Below are 17,246 nucleotides of genomic sequence, written 5' to 3'. Positions count from 1 at the left end.
GAGGTATAGTTACTTATCTCCTTGGCTCGGGGGTCGCATTACTCCATACCCTCCAACATTTACCCAATGAAAATAGGGACATCCTAAGGAAAAGAGGGACATTCCAGGATCAAATCAGAAACACAGGTGGCTTCTGTAAATCCGGGACTGTCCCTGGAAAATACAGGCAGTTGGAGGGTCTGCAACTGGTATTCAGGAGCATTACTGCCTCTGACCAAAATTAGTGGCAACGAGAAAATTAAGAAAGGGAACCTGCAAACAAAGGTGTCATTTGAAGTGCCATATTGTCAACAGGCAAGTGAGCTGAAAAAAATTCCAGTGCTCCAGAATCTGCCATTTACAGACTCATCTCGCTTGTTTTAAGTTCCAATATTCTCTCATATATACGGTATATATGAGAAAATGCCAATATCTTTATCACAGCCATTGGGGTTAATTGAACAGCCAGACACATTAGAAAAGAAAGCATCCATGCATCAAAAAAAGGTGGGACAGCCTTCAGGAATGTTGGGAATCTACTGTGTCCTTAAGAAAACAGCAGGGCTGGCTACATTGCAGAGGTATCAAACAAGAGCTATTTGCAAACCAATCAATATATTCCCTCTGAGGGCTCATTCATTAACGCTACAAAGGCTTGCCAATTGGTAAATGCGCACAGATCAATTCAGGTCCCTGCTAATTGTACGGGAGGAGAGAAGGTCACGAAAGGGCGGGCAGGCGGACAGACATTTCTGGAGGTAGCAGAAGAAACTCATTCTGTGCTCTAGTCAGGGCCAGCTCTTCCGTGAAGCAAGGCGAGGCGACTGCCTTGGGCAACAGGATCCACAGGGGTAGCAGATCTTGCCTCCAAGGAATGTATTGCCCGCTACTGCTTTCACTGCCACGGTGGCAGCAAAGGCTGCAGTGCACTCCAGGAGGCCAGATCTGCCTCCTTCTCAGCAACCTTCTCCCCATGCCAGCAGCTTCTTGTTGAACAGGAGGTGCTGCTGATCTCCTCCAATCCCTAGGGAGGAAATGATAAGGGATCCCCTTTAGGGTCTCCTGAGGTCTGCACCCACCCACCCCCCTCCCATGATGGCATTTGATTCCAGATCCTGTTGAGTGTGTTCCATTTGTAAATTGAGTCCCCTGCTGCTATGGGAAAGCATGGCTTGGTTTAAGAACACTTTGGTTTAAGAACGGACTTCCGGAATGGATTAAGTTCGAAAACCAAGGTATATTGTATATTGAAATAAGTGTGTTGAATCAAAAGTCTTAACAAAACATCCTTTAACAATGAAAAGGCAACAATCATTTAATTTCCTACACCCTTTATTTTACACCACTGTAAATTGTAAAAAATAAATAATTGGTGTTTGCTATTTAGATCAATGCTGGTAACCTCGAGGTTACCAGCATGAGTTTGACCAAACTTCAGGAGGCAGTGGAGGACAGAGGTACCTGGCGTGCTCTGGTCCATGGGGTCACGAAGAGTCGGACACGACTAAACGACTAAACAACAACAACAACAACATTTAGATCAATCCATATAGCTCACTGAGTAGAGCACGAGACCCTTAATCTCAGGGCCGTCCTTTGAGCCCCACGTAGAGCAAAAGATTCCTGCAGGGGCTAGACTTGAAGACCCTTGTGGTCCCCTCTAACTCTTCCATGATTCTGTAATCTAAGGGCATTGCTGTAAAGTGAAATCATTCTCGACGTACTCAAACACAGTTCAAACACATTCAAAGGTTTTAATAAAAAGTAATCTTTATTAAATAGTTTTCCAGATGAAATACATTGTTTCCGAGAGATTTGCATGGGGAAATCTTTTCGATTCCTCAATAATAAGGGGCAGTGGGGTGAGGGAGGCCAGGGCCACATCCACACCATTTCATGTGCTTTGAAGCCGCTTTAAACACTCATGGCTTCTTCCCCCAAAGAATCTGGGAGCTATAGTTTGAAAAGGGTGCAGAGAGTTGTTAGGAGACCCCCTGTTCCCCTCCAAGAGCTACAATTCCAAAGAGTTCCCTGGCAAAAAGGGAACTCTACCCCTACCACTACCTCTGACGCTAACCCTAACTCTAACCCTAATGCTAACCCTTAACCTTTAACTAGAGCTACAATTCCCAGAGTTCCCTGGCAAGAAGGGAACCCCAACCCTACTCCCTAAACAGAGCTACAATTCCCAGAGTTCCCTGAAAAGAAGGGAACCGTACCACTACCTCTGACGCTAACTCTAACTCTAACACTAACGCTAACCCTTAACCCTTAACTAGAGCTACAATTCCCAAAGTTCCCTGACAAGAAGGGAACCCTACCCCTACCCCATAACTCTTAACTAGAGCTACAATTCCCAGAGTTCCCTGAAAATAAGGGAACCCTAACCCTAACACTACCCCAACTCAACCCTACCCCTACCCCTACCCTACCCTACCCTACTACTAACCCTAAGCCTAAGCCTAAGCCTAAGCCCTTTTTTAAAAAATATATTTATTTATTTTTCCACAAAACAAAGAAAACATCCTAAGCCTAAGCCTAAGCCTAACCCGCCTAACAACTCTCTGTCCCCTTAACCACCTACAGTTCCCAGAATCCCTGAAGGGAAGCCATTCCTGTTCAAAGCGTCTTCATAGCACTTCCAATGGACTAATGTGGCCTAATGTTTCCTCCCTCATTTTCCTCTCTCTCCCCACTGCCCCATCACTTGCAATGCAGCAGATGTCCGCCTGCAGTCTCCCTTCAAAGCTCGTCTCTCAGGTACGGCCACGGCCATGGCCTTGTCCATTGCTCGCTGCCAGTATTTCGCATAAATAGGGATGTCCTGCGGTTCTCTTCATAACTTTGGACTTGGGGAAAACCTCACCGGCTCCGGACATCCCTGTAAGGCAAAGGCAAACAGGTGAGTGGGATGGCCCCCATCCAACAACGTCCCCCCAGACTCCTCCTCTGTTTGGCTCCCTGTTAACAAACAAGGCTTCCAAACCACTTTGCATCCATCTCAGCCAGCATAGCCTCACAGCATCCACTAGCCTGAACACAAACTCTTCCAACAACCACCCACTAGCTGCAGCCTCACCAGGTCCATTGCCAGACATCAACCAGCTTCAGAGCTGAATATCCGTCGCCTTCAGGTAGCGATCCCACCAGCAAGTAAACTTTGTACTTGCCTTCTCCTTGCTCCACAGCATCCCAGGACTGGGCGATTGCCTCCTTCCGCTTGTCAGCGTGCTGCCACGGGGCAGGAGACCACCAGGGCTGAGTGCCACCGAGCTGCCCATTTCTCTCTGGGGAAGGCAACTGCTGAGGCTTGCACCTTGGCCCACATTTATACCTGCTCAGCTGCCAAATGTTTTTGTGGCATCACAGTCAACCCACAGACAATGGCAGCAGCTGGGAAGGCATCACCATCACACCCTCAGCCCTCACAATGGGGGGGGGGAGCGCAGCTCAGCAGCCAGAACACCCTCCCCCAGGTTGTGTCTATATCTGTGAAGGCCACACCGGACACCTAAGGGGGCAGGAGGGGGACATTTTTCAGCCCAGGGGCTGCATTTCCCTCCACATAACACTAGTCAAATGCACAAATGAACAGAGCAATGCAAGCAAGCCTTATCTTTGCTGTTCAAGGAATGGCATGCAGAGAGAAAGTTAGCATCTCTGTAAAAAAGCACTTTTTCACCAATCAGTCAATCAATCAATCATTTATTGTATTTGACTAAAAGCCATTACAGATCCAGTTACAAAAGCATCAAACCCAAAGACCCAAACTATAGCTCCCAGATTCATTTGCTCTTTAGATATCTGGGCGCTCCTTTTTCAGCTTGTCATAGTCTGCATTCACTGCATAGAACTGAAAGAGGGCAGCACAGTTAAGCGTTATCTCCAGCTTGGACTACTACCATGCGCTCTATGTGGGGCTACCATTGAAGGTGACTCGGATGTGGCAGGAGAGGGTCTCTAATCATTCAACTTTAATGGGCTTAAAAGCAATTTTGCAGGAAGAACCACAAGTCAATGGCAGAAACTCAGGGATCTATCCTGCTTAGTCAGAGTTTAGAAGATTGAACTGGAGAGGAGAATGAAGAATCATAGAAGGAACCCAAGGGTCATCTAGTCCAACCCCAAATGCTGTGATCACACACACCAGGCCTTCCAAAGCTGAAGCTTATTATTCCTCCCACCAAATGGCCATTATTATTATTATTATTATTATTATTATTATTATATCATCTTCTGTAGATTTCAGGGATGGGGCTGATGGGAGTTGGAGTCCCAACAATCTCTGCTGGACACCAAGCTCCCCATCCCTGGCCTATAAGATAACTAGCAACATAACCCTAGTTAAATATTTCCTACCATACCTTGTACTGGTCATTGGGTCACAGCTTGTTCCAAGGCTCTGGGTTGCTCTTTTTGTCCCAGCCAGGCAGAGAAACGTGACAAGAGGCAGACAGGAGTACATCTTTGTAAGAAGAAGAAAAACATACAGCATAAAGCGTAACGCTCTGCCCAACTATTGGCACATGGTTCCCACCAAATTTAACAATCATCGCCTCCTCAGTGCCACCAGAAGAGCACACTTCTTTTATAATGTGGGATGTAAAAAAAAGGCCACCGTACCACAAGTATTTGTAAAAGCCCTTTAAAGCCAGTTAACACACAGTTACATAAATGCAAGGGCAGCTTCTCACTGCCTTGCACCAGAGACAGCGGCAAGTTTGTGAGGCAGTGCTGGACAGAACTCGGTGCTGGCAACCCAATCCTACACTTTCTCCATGACAGGTTCCTGATAGACTTTGTGCTTTCTGCTCAGACAGTTCATTGTCTTTACTCTCTTCCCAAATACACTTTTAGCTATGCTGTACCGCTCATTGCAATGCCTTAGATACAACTCGGCTGAGGAATGGCAATGTTTATATGGTTGGTTTTCTTACTCTAAAGCTAAGAGTAACTGACAGGAGAAGAGGAAGCAGGCATAGGGAGAGAACCGTTAGCAGCAGAAGGCAGAGAAGAGGGGGAGAGCAGCTGTAATCTGAGCTCGTTAAGCAAAGGGGGGACCAAGAAGCTGACGCTAATGTTTTACTGTGGTTTTATAATTTATTATTATTATTATTATTATTATTATTATTATTATTATTATTTATTATACTACCTCTGGAGCACAGCAGGTCATATTTTATTCAGGTTGTGCTTTAAGATGCAACACTTAAAGAAGTGGCAAAAGCTCTGCCCCCAAGGATCTTGGAAGGGTGCTTATCAGCCTGGCCCAGCCAGGCCACCAGTCCCTGCCACTGGGTCCCCAGACGCCCTTCGGTGGCAGTGTCGCTTCTGAAAAGAAGCCAAGCTCACTCCCATCCACTCAGGGCATGGATCCCTGGGGCTAATTTTGAGTTGTGTAAAGTAGTGGGCAGCAGCCACGGATGGGAGTCCAGCTGAGGTCCCATTCAAAAGCGCTGCCTGGCATCCATCAGTGAAGGACACCCAGGGGCCACTGGGAGGTGGTGAGCATGTGACGTGGTTTTGTGGGGATGGCAGTTGTCAGCACCATGCCAAGGGCTGATCCTGCCCTGAGGGGTGGCACTTACCTGACATCAGGGTTGCGAAGAGCAAGGCGCAAGGTGCACAGGCCGGTCCCTCCGCTTCCAATAAAGACGAACAGAGGAATCAGCTGTGATAAACAGAACGTTTTGAGATCAAAAGCCGAAGTTGAAAACCGGAATATGTCGCCTAAGACAGTGTGCGTGGGAGAGGTCAACTACGAATGACACCAGATTCAGGTGGAAGGCCATGTTGATCTGTCATAGTCATAATAAATAACAAGATGAAAAAATATTTTTTAATAATTCCAGTGGCACCTTAAAGATCAACTCAATATAAGTTTTCAAGGTATGAGCTTTCGTGTGTAATCAGATCCTTCATCAGATCCTTCAGCCTTATAACTGTTGAGGACTGTTATGGCAGTTGGTTCCACAGGGAAGGGCAAGGGATTCTTAAAGGGATAGATGACCAAAATTAGCTTCTAACTGCATTCTATACAGGATCTTAAAGTAGCTGTCTTATTGCAGAAGAATTTTAGAAATACACTTGAAAGAGAACAACTCATTACCAAACTAAAAACTATGGAGAGACCTGATCTGAATGGAGATATTGGATTCATGTCCCATTATACATACTAAAGCTAAATTACTGGAATTATTAAAAAAGATCTTTTCATATTTCATCTTGTTATTTATTCCGAATGACACCTGCACCCAAAAAGCAACTTCCTTGGGCAGACAACGTCTGCTCCCAGGTTGCTAACTAATGCTTTTTAAGTCTCCCGCTGCAATTTTTATTTATGAGACAATTTCTAACCTGCTTTTCTTCCAAGGATTCCATGGGAGCTTACATTATAATATAACACAAGAATAAAACCGATCCAACACTGCTTATACAAAACAGATAAAAGCATAGCACGCTCCATGAACCACCTGGACTCTCAAAATTCCCTTCACCTTCCTGCCCACCCAAAAATCCCAGGCAAACAGGTTCATTTGCACAGGATAGCAATGCTGATGCTGTTGGAATCCAACTCCCATCGGCATAGCCAACAGTCAAAGATGATGGGAGTTGGGCCAACAACATCTGGAAGGCACCAAGTTGGGGACGGCTGCTACAAGCCTCTTTGCTGGGTCTCTTTTGGCAGTGGGGACTAGCAAAATTAAGGGGGTGCTGGCAGAAACACAGCACTGCTGACAAACCTGCCTGAGAAAGTGGTCTGCACAGGCATTCTAAGAGCTCAAAGGAGTCAACATGACAGAGGCCAAGAGACGGAGGGGAAGCAGCTCCCAGGCTCTGCAAGGCCCAGAAAGCTAAATAATCCATCTCTGACCTAGAGGAATCCAGTCTTTTCTAAACCACCTGTGGAGAGGGGAGGGGACATTGCCCTAAAAAAAGCTGCATCCTAACCCCTTAGACTAAAGCCTGTTTGCTCATTTATATGTGCCTATTACTTATTGACAAGTTTTATATGACTTACTGTATGTTAGGGTTATCTCTCCAGCTGCTGCAGAGAGGGAGGGCGATTCAGGAGTGTTGCTGTTACTTAAAAAATAAAACGAAATTCTTTGCAACCTGCTTTGGTCTTTCTAGCATAGCTAAAAAATAAAACAGAATTTTGTTGGCACCTTGGTCCCACCCCACTTTGCTTAACGAGCTCAGATTACAGCTGCTCTCCCCCTCTTCTCTGCCCTCTGCTGCTAACGGTTCTCTCCCTCTGCCTGCTTCTTCTCCTCCTGTCAGCATCTGAGCTTCGCTGACAAGAAGTGACTTCCGTGGCATTCCCTCACAGGATGGCATGGGCAGGGTAAGGGTTTTTATACTGGGTAGTAGATTACAGCCTGGTCTATTGCTGTCATTTTATGGATCAATGGTCTCGTTAGATAGTAAAATTTATGTTAAATTGCTGTTTTAGGGGTTCATCGTCTGGAACGGATTAATCCGTTTTCCATTACTTTCTATGGGAAAGCATGCCTTGGTTTAAGACCACTTTGGTTTAAGACCGGACTCCAGAACGGATTAAGTTCGTAAACCAAGGTACCACTGTAAGGCATTATTTAATGGTACTAAGAGCCATTATAAAATTGGTGAAATAATTGAAAGGTAAAAAATTGCTTAGAAACATAAAGAGTAGCTTCCTATTTAAAAGGTCAGTCTATTGACGCTTATATAGTGGGACCTTGGTTTAAGAACAGCTTTGTTTATGAACAACTTGGATTAAGAACGCTACAAACCCAGAAGTAGGTGTTTTGGTTTGTTAGGATATTCCGTTCCACCTTAAGAACAGATGTGTGGAGTGTTTTATGTCACCTGTCTGTTTACACTCCAGCACAGCTTGCTGGGAACTTCCGTTTTGTGTACATATATCTATTGCTTATGCCGTTTGCTTGGACAGGAAAGGGAGAAGAAATGTTTTTCCTTTTGTCCTGATGTATGCTGAATTTACTTCTTGTAAATATGCTCAACACAGCCATCTCCTGCCACTTCTATTGCGTAGCGTTTACTCTGCTGATTAGTGCGTTCTCCAGCTTCTGAAGACTTCTGAAGCTGTGGGTCGCTGAGCCAAGGACTGGAGATCACCCGGCTTACCGGCCGGTGGGCTGGGGCCAACTGGGGGCTTGCAAATTGCCCCCATTCCCTTGGCTGCATCCCAACACAAGCATCCCAGACAAGCGTTCCAGTCCCATATTTACAGAAGTGTTATTGCAATCCTGCTATTTTTTTTTAATCCTGCTTACAGTGGTCTCCAAGAGAGATTATAATTTTTTCCCCATTCTTTGTTAAAGCTTTGGTATTCTTGGTTCCTGAGCTTTCCGGTCAGTTTTGCCAATTCGGCATAGTCCAACAGTTTAATTTGCCATTCTTTTCTGGTAGGGACTGTTAAGTTGTGGATGAACATATCAGACGACACAGCGATTCTTCAAACAGCTCTTGTTTATTCACAGGCCAGGACAGAACTGAACTGAAGGGTTCAGCCAGCCTGCTTATGTAGAGCTCCACTACAACGCAACAGTAACCATTTTCTGTAACTATCCAATCACTGAACATCATTTTCAATCCCTTATTTGCATATGTGGACCTGAGTGAAAACTATCTACAGTATCCCCCTGCTAGCCCCGGGTGAGAACTTCAGTACATAACAGGGACTTTATCTTCTTCCCATCTCTGGGCTAGTAACATCCGTGCGGCTGTCGTCGCATACATAAAAAGTGTTTTCCGCTCCCCTGGAATACCAGCTTTTAGAAGACATCTGAAAGCAGCCCCTGTATATGGAAGTTTTTTTAAAAAAAGTTTAATGTTTTATTACGTTTTGATATGTGTTGGAAGCCGCCCAGAGTGGCTGGGGCATCCCCGTGAGATGGACGGGGTATAAATAATAAAATTCTTATTATTGTTATGGAATAGGACATCCCTATTTTCATCAGAGAAATGTTGGAGAGTATGTGATTCGCATTTCAACCACTGGGCAAGGTTGGTTTGATCCGCCCCCACCCCCTTGTTCCCAGTGTTGATCTTTACTCGCCTCTTCTTCTCCGGTGGCTGCCATTTTGTGGTTCACCTCAGAAGCCACAATGTCTTGGGCCGGCCCCGACGCTAATCCATGTGAGGAGGTTCTGACTCTAGAAGGCTGCCTAAGTATTGTTGTTGTTTAATCGTTTAGTTGTGTCCGACTCTTCGTGACCCCATGGACCAGAGCACGCCAGGCACTCCTGTCTTCCACTGCCTCCTTGTTGTTTAATAACTGCCTATGTATATCTTGATATAAATAAGTGCAGCTGTGGGATGCTGCATTTACAGGAGAGAAAGCCACTTCCGGGCCTGCCCCAGGAGGTGGGGTTGCGGGCTTCACGCCCACCCCCACGTGAGCGGGGGCTGGCTCCAGCCCCTGCGAGAGCAGGGGAATCCCCGTCGGGCCTGCCCCCCCCAGCCAGCCAATCAGCTGGTTGGCTAGGGGGCGTGGCTTGCCCTATTTAGGGCCGGCGCGGAGGGGGCTCGCCCTCTTTTCGCCGGCTCGCCCTCACGTTTCCCACCCTCCCTCCCTTTAAGTAGGTATAGGCTTAGGTAGGTCTCTGACATTGCTATGGACTTCGGTCTGTCACCGCAAGGGGCATGGTAGGAATTTTTCCCAATTGGCAATTTCGGGCCTTTTGGTTTTTCGCCTACCTCGTAGCAACTCGTCACAACTTCTCGGCATTGGCGGTAGGCATTGGTAAGAAGGGGTTAAGACGATGTGGGGGGGGGAGGAACGCCATCACCTCCCCCCAGCAAGCGAAGGGTGGTCCGTTAAAGGACCCCGGGGGGCGTGGCCCTGTCCGAAGCCTATGGAGGTGTGGTCCAAAGGCACGCCCCAGAGCGGTGACCCGGGGGAGCTCCTAGTCGACGTGCCTCGCGGGAGTCTCCCCCGATATAAGGTTAACCCTTCCCCGTGTCTCCAGCAAATGGGCTGGAGCCGGATAGCCGTTAGGACCAATGCCTATGCCAATGCCTCTCATTCCTGAATTCAATAAAGTTGTGGCCTAATTCGCCCAATTAACCTTACATTATGGTGTCTCGTGTCTTTATTTATCCTGGTGGGGGGCAGGAACTCGCCACGCAAAGAGAGAAGAGTGACAGAAAGAGAAAGAGGTTAGAGAGAGAGAGCAAGCAAGGGAGGAAGAGAGGAAAGGGTGACAGAAAGAGAAAGTGTTTCTGCCTACAATTGGCTCTGTGTTTTGCTCTGATCCTGCTGAAGTTTGGCTCTCACCCCACCTTTCTCTGGCATCAGGACCAGATTTAGGTTTGATGAGGCCCTTAGCTGGTGAAGGTAATAGGGCCCTTTATATGTCCAGCTGTCCTTTGTCAACAACAAATTGTCGCTGTTTTTTGTGTTGAATATATGCTATATGGTAATTTATGGACCTAATAGGTATCTAAAGCCCTTTGCACATGTTGCCATGCAACCATGCATAATGTAGGCACCCTATATGTAAAAAGGTAAAGGGACCCCTGACCATTAGGTCCAGTCATGACCGACTGCGGAGCTCATCTTGCTTTGTTGGCCGAGGGAGCCAGCGTACAGCTTCCGGGTCATGTGGCCAGCATGACTAAGCTGCTTCTGGCGAACCAGAGCAGTGCACGGAAACGCTGTTTACCTTCCCGCCTGAGCAGTACCTGTTTATCTACTTGCACTTTGATGTGCTTTCGAACTGCTAGGTTGGCAGGAGCAGGGACCTGAGCAACAGGAGCTCACTCCATCGCGGGGATTCAAACCGCCAACCTTCCAATTGGCAAGCCCAAGGCTCAGTGGTTTAGACCACAGCACCACCCGTGTCCCTACCCAGTGGCGTAGCGTGGGTTGTCAGCACCCGGGGCAAGGCAAGTAATTTGCGCCCCCTAACCCGTGGATTTGCGCCCCCTAACCTGTGGATTTGCGCCCCCTAAGCTGTGGATTTGCGCCCCCTAACCCTACTCCTAACCCTAACCCCCAGATGTTGCGCCCGGTGCGGCCGGCCCCCCCTGCACCCCCCACGCTACGCCACTGTCCCTACCCTATATATAGAAATGAGCAAATGAGTGATATTTTGGGGAGCAGGCTAGCAGGCGGAGCCCATTACTTACATCATAGGAGCCTACACAACACAAAACACTGTTGCTGTATGTAGGTTTTATTTTATTTGTATTTATATTATATTTTGGAAATGTACCTCCAGTATTTTTTTTCCTTTAATTTTTTTTTGGGGGGGGCCAAGTGAGTGGGGCCCTAAGCTATAGCTTGTTTAGCTTATATGTAAATCCAGCACTGTCTGACATGCTGCCCCCCGCCCACAGGTGAACCCCTAATTGCACAGGCTGAAATGGCTCAACTGATGCTGAGTGATTGGCAGATGGGTAGTCACACTCACCTGTCCAACTTGGACCACAAGGAGCAGGGCCCTCTGTTTCAGGGTACCTCTTCCTTAAAAAAATGCATTGATGCAGAGAAATGTGAATAACCACATACCAGACTCCGGTCTGGGTACCACTCTGTTGCTGCTCTTATCTAGAGCTTTCTGATTTCCCTTCTGAATATCCAGGAAATGCAGCTCGAAGTCAGACCTGCAAAAACACATCTCTTTATTGTACCACTAGGAGCAATAGATGTGGAGTGCTGTGGGTCCCATTGCCCCCACCCACCCACACAGAGACAAGCACGCACCTCGTTGCTTCCTTAAGTGATTCCTGCTTGCCCATGTCTGCGCTTTCATCTCTCTGTAGGTACCCTCGAAAAATAAATACAGAACTTTGCTTTTCATTCCCTGCTGTTCCCTGAGAGCTGCCAGCCTTGTCTCTCACTGGGCAGAGAGCTGCAAATTTCCAGGCAGTACAAGGCTTGCAAAAACCAAACGCAAGTGGATTCCTGGGGCTCCGAGCTCTTTGCTCAACACAGCGAGAGAATGTCTGGTCTTTCCCGGAAACTTGGCTTGGCACAGGTAAAATGGTCTCTGTTATGTAGTGAAGTTTCACCCTGGGCCAGCAGGGGGATACTGTATATAGTTTTCACTCAGGTCTGTAGATAGTTTTCACTCAGGTCCACGTCAGTTATTTTAGGTGGGAACTCTGGGCTGTTGTTGCTACAATGTTGACAGCCGGCTGCCTATAAAAGCAGGCCGGCTGAGCTGTTTGCAGTCAGTTCTATTCCAGCTTACAAAATAAAGAGCTACTTGGAGAAATCGCTGTGCCGTCTGCTATGTCAACCCACAACTTAACAGTCTCTCTCTCACTGTCACGCCGGCACAAACCTCATTCGCTTACAGTATTCCTACAACAATGTAAACTTTGCCTGCCCCTGCTGCAACCCGTAGGGACGCAGGTGGGGCTGTGGGTTAAACCACAGAGCCTAGGACTTGCCAATCAGAAGGTCAGCGGTTCGAATCCCCGTGGCAGGGTGAGCTCCCGTCACTCGGTCCCTGCTCCTGCCAACCTAGCAGTTCAAAAGCACCTCAAAGTGCAAGTAGATAAATAGGTACTGCTCCAGCGGGAAGGTAAACGGCGTTTCCGTGCGCTGCTCTGGTTCGCCAGAAGTGGCTTAGTCATGCTGGCCACATGATCCGGAAGCTGTATGCCGGCTCCCTCGGCCAATAAAGCGAGATGAGCACCACAACCCCAGAGTCGGTCACGACTGGACCTAATGGTCAGGCGTCCCTTTACCTTTACTGCAACCCATGCATTCTCCCTTAAGCAGAGAAAACTAGCGAAAGGTATCCTTGTGGCTTCATTCCAGAAAAAGGAAGGGCTGTATTCCTGCATTGCAAGGGGTTGGACTATATGACCCTTGGAGTCCCTCCCAACTCTACAATTCTCTGATTCTATGTAGCATAGTGTTAGGATATTGATGTTCCATTCCACCCTAAGAGGAACAGATATGTGGATTGTTGTATGTCACATGTCTGTTTACATCATAGCTGTCAGCTTACAGATTTGAAAATAAGGGACCAGCAGCCTCAAAAATAAGGGATCAGCAGCCGAAATAAGGAATTTTCCAGGCACAGGTATGTTCTGACCCCTCCGAGCCAAAGTCAGAAAGCCCAGCCAGCAGCCAAATGAAGCCTCAAGCGGTGGTTCCCACAGTGCAGCAACCCGGCAAAGGGGATGCAGCAGGGAAAACCACCGTCACCTCTCCACTGGGAAGCGCTGAGCAAAGGCGAGTCCCCAGGCAACGCGGCCGATTTGATCGGCACAAGGCATGCAAGCTCCACCTCCCAGTCGTTCTTAGACTCCTTATTGGGTGAGCAACACAGCCAAGCAACACAGTTGGAGCCTCCCTCCTCCCTGGCCGGCAGGAAGGGAGGGAGAGGAGCTGCTTCCTTTGAAACCCGGGAAATTTAAGGGACATTATCAATAAGGGACAGCAGCAGCAGGACACGGCGCTGGGATAAGGGACTTTCCCACCAAATAAGGGACAGTTGACAGCTATGGTTTACATTCCAGCACAGGTTGCTGGGAACTTCTGTTTGTGTATTGCTTTTGCTTAGTGATTCCTGCTCTTAGACATGAAGTAGAGCAGACATGTTTCCCTTTGTGCTGAATAACCTGCTTGTAAATATGCTTTATGTATGCCTCTGTCCACCACTTCTGTTGCGTGTTATTCACTCTGCTGATTGAGGCGTGCTCAAGCTTCTGAAGGCTTCTGAAGCTGTGTGCCGCTGTTTTGATGCTGTTCCAAGGACCAGAGTTCGCCCAGCTGCTGGCCGGTGGGCTGGAGCCAGCTGGGGGCCTGCGAATTGCCCCCGTTCCCTTGGACACATTCCAACACATAGTAGCATAACATCTGCTTTGCATGCAGAAAGTCTCAGATTCATTCCCCAATGGCATCTTCCGGTAGGGCTGGGAATCGGTAGCGTAGCGTGCAAGGGACCCGAGGGATGCTTGCCCCAGGTGCAAAATTCTGAGCGGTGCAATGGGGCTCCCTCACCAAGGCCACATGGCTGAGCTCCTGCTGCAGGGAGACAAGCCACACTGAGCCCAGCTTTCAGGGCTGGGGTGGCACCTCCTTCTCCTTGTGGCCAGTGAAGAGATCATAGAATCATAGAATCATAGAGTTGGAAGAGACCACAAGGGCCATCGAGTCCAACCCCCTGCCAAGCAGGAAACACCATCAGAGCACTCCTGACATATGGTTGTCAAGCCTCTGCTTAAAGACCCCCAAACAAGGAGACTCCACCACACTCCTTGGCAGCAAATTCCACTGTCGAACAGCTCTTACTGTCAGGAAGTTCTTCCTAATGTTTAGGTGGAATCTTCTTTCTTGTAGTTTGGATCCATTCCTCCGTGTCCGCTTCTCTGGAGCAGCAGAAAACAACCTTTCTCCCTCCTCTATGTGACATCCTTTTATATATTTGAACATGGCTATCATATCACCCCTTAACCTCCTCTTCTCCAGGCTAAACATGCCCACACATGCCCACACATATCCAGAGCCAGTGTGGTGTAGTGGTTAAGAGCAGTAGTCTTGTAATCTGGTGAACCGGGTTCATGTCTCCGCTCCTCCACATGCAGCTGCTGGGTGACCTTGGGCTGGTCACACTTCTCTGAAGTCTTTCAGCCCCACTCACCTCAGACTGTTTGTTGTGGGGGAGGAAGGGAAAGGAGAATGTTAGCCGCTTTGAGACTCCTTAGGGTAGTGCTAAAGCCGGATATCAAATCCAAACTCCTCTTCTTCTGCTGCTGCTGCTCCTGGGCTGGCCAAGAGTTGAGGTTGGGCAGGCTCGCTCTTGTGCAACTGCGTGGCGCACGGGGCCCACAGGGAGGGAAGGAGGACGGGCGCTCCACAGACATGCCAGAAACTTCTTCCAGTGACAGTGCGCAAACAGTTCACCCAGCCTCTTGCTCCCACACGCCCACTTGCCTCTTCTCCAAGCCAGCCGCTGTCCTCTCTCCCCCAGTGTGCACCCGGGAGCCATGCGCCTTGGCCATGCTCTCCAGCAGGAACCCCCACAGCCCCCCTATGACTCTGTGTGGGCTCATAGGGGACAGCAAGGTGGCGCGAGCTGAGAAGGAGGCAGTGGCAGCCACGTCCCTCCCACTGCCCCAGCCTGCCCCCTCTGCTCCCGCCAACCCCCCAAGATGATCCTCTACTTCTCTGACAACACCGTCGTCTCCCATAATCACCTCTCTCCCTCCGCACCCCTCCAAGAGTGAGGAGGAAGTTAGCACAATGTTTGGCACCCCCTCCCCAAGGAAATTGGATCATTTCCTTCTTTTTTCCAGGATTGAGACTCTCTTACACTCTTTTTTCCTCTGTCTCACCCCCCATACTGTACACTTTTTAATGGTTTATGGGGTGCAATACTTGCTTTGCCCCGGGCACTGGCAACCCATGCTACACCACTGCTGGAAATGTCCCCTGGAGAGAAACCCTGGAGAGAAACTATAATGGGCAATGCTGACAAATGGTCTGACTCAGTATAAGGCAGCTTCCTATTTTCCTAAGCAGAAGAGTCACAACTCAGTGGCAGAGCATCACTTTTGCATGCAGAAGGCCCTGATTCCAATCTTTGGTATGTGCAGGGACACTGCCAGTCAGTGTAGACAATACTGAGCCAGGTAGACTAAGTGTCTCACTCAGAATAAGGCAGTTTCCTGGGTTGGGGTTGACCTTCTAGCTCCCCAGTAGTTGGCCTTGACATGAGCGCATGTTCCTCCTAATTCAATCCTTCCTTTATGTTCAAGAGCCTTGAGCATGGCCCCATTATCGGCCATTGCCATGGAGACGAATGGGATACCACTATAAAAAAACCAGGATTACGGTTATGATCCAGGCAAGAGAGTGTGAGAACAGATGGACTCTTAATAGCCATGCAAATGTTCTTAGTGATAAAACAAAAATGTTCTGGGTGTAGGTAGAGTGGGAAAGGTCCAGAATATACAGCCATGAAGCCAGCCGTCATTTCCAAAGTAGTTGCACCATCAATTATCTCAGTGTGCCAGAGTTATCATCATCATCACCTTACAAAGTGCTGGTGCTAGCGAATAAACGGTACACACGCACACACATACACACAAGTGTTAAGTGGCACTCAGGCTTTTAACTGGTTCCCTGCACAGGAATTAAATTCTACCGCACTCATTCTGCTTTATTTCACCCATATGCTCAAATGGTATCCCTGTGCTTTTTTTTTCAGGATGGAACAGTGAGTGGTGAAAGGCTATCTATTTATGCAGACAAATTCACTGGAGTGAGAATATGCTACTGGTACAAAGCACCACCCAATGGGTAGTCCTTCTGTACCAGCTTACTGTCATGGCCCCAGAGGTCAGGGTCTATGTCTTCAGGAAGACTTCAGGTCCAGGGATTTACAGTGACAAAGGAGACTGCCCTCGGGGACAGTATTTCTTCATGCAGCGTATAGTTAAACTAGGTAGAGTATAGGATCAGGTTCAAGGTGCTGGTCTTGACCTTTAAAGCCCTTTGTGGCTTAGGGCCCTCGTATCTACGGGACCGCCTCTCCTGGTATGCCTCACAGAGGACCTTAAGGTCCATTAATAACCATAGTTTAGAGGTCCCGGGCCCTAAGGAAGTCAGACTATCCTCCATCAGGGCCAGGGCCTTTTCAGTGATGGCTTCAACCTGGTGGAATGCTCTGTCCCATGAGACTAGGGCCATTCAGGATTTAACCTCCTTCTGTCTGGCCTGTAAGACAGAGCTATTCCACCTGGCCTTTAATTTGAATTCAGCCTGATTTTTTATTTCCCGTCTCTTCCCTCCGTCTCCCCTTTTATGAAGATTACCCGCTCTGAGACCCCAGAGCTAATTCTCCCCTGGCCTCCTCGCTGGCCCAAGTAGGACCGATTCAGCCAGCTAGCCCTGGGGATTATCTAATTGAGTTTTGATTTTTATTGTTATTCATGTTTTTATACTGTATTTTATGCTGCTTTTATAATTAAGTGTTTTAAAGTGTTTTAAATTTGTTCTTAGCCACCCTGAGCCCAGTTTTTGAACCAGGAAGGGCGGGGTATAAATAAAAAATTATTATTATTATTATTATTTAATTAATTAATTAATTAATTAAACTATGGAACTCGCTCCCACAGGAGATAGCGATGGCCATCAACTTAGATGGCTTTCACAGCAGATTAGAAAAATCCCTGAATGAAAGGGCTGTTGGGGCTACAAGCCAGGATGGATGTGTTCTGCCTCCATGGCAGGAGGTGGCAATGCTTCTGAATTCCAGTTGCTGGAGTCCACAAGAGAGGAGAGTGCTCTTGTG

General features: G+C 48.0%; 2 long non-coding RNA genes across 2 annotated transcripts; both read right to left on the bottom strand.

Moving 5' to 3' along the window:
* Positions 1 to 1,727: 1,727 nt before the first annotated feature.
* On the bottom strand, positions 1,728 to 2,747 carry LOC307204621. The gene is made up of 2 exons (XR_013833757.1): positions 2,489 to 2,747; positions 1,728 to 2,396 (listed from the first exon to the last, which is right to left on the bottom strand). It is a non-coding gene; the product is annotated as an uncharacterized lncRNA (long non-coding RNA).
* Positions 2,748 to 2,789: 42 nt separating this feature from the next.
* On the bottom strand, positions 2,790 to 6,054 carry LOC307204604. The gene is made up of 3 exons (XR_013833751.1): positions 5,564 to 6,054; positions 4,344 to 4,444; positions 2,790 to 2,860 (listed from the first exon to the last, which is right to left on the bottom strand). It is a non-coding gene; the product is annotated as an uncharacterized lncRNA (long non-coding RNA).
* Between the last annotated feature and the right edge of the window lie 11,192 nt (positions 6,055 to 17,246).

Source organism: Podarcis cretensis, assembly GCF_951804945.1.
Source record: "Podarcis cretensis genome assembly, chromosome: 16".
NCBI classification, from domain to species: Eukaryota; Metazoa; Chordata; class Lepidosauria; order Squamata; family Lacertidae; genus Podarcis; species Podarcis cretensis.
The sequence above is the reverse complement of the archived record's forward strand: the minus strand, read 5'-3'. Positions and strand labels throughout refer to the sequence as shown.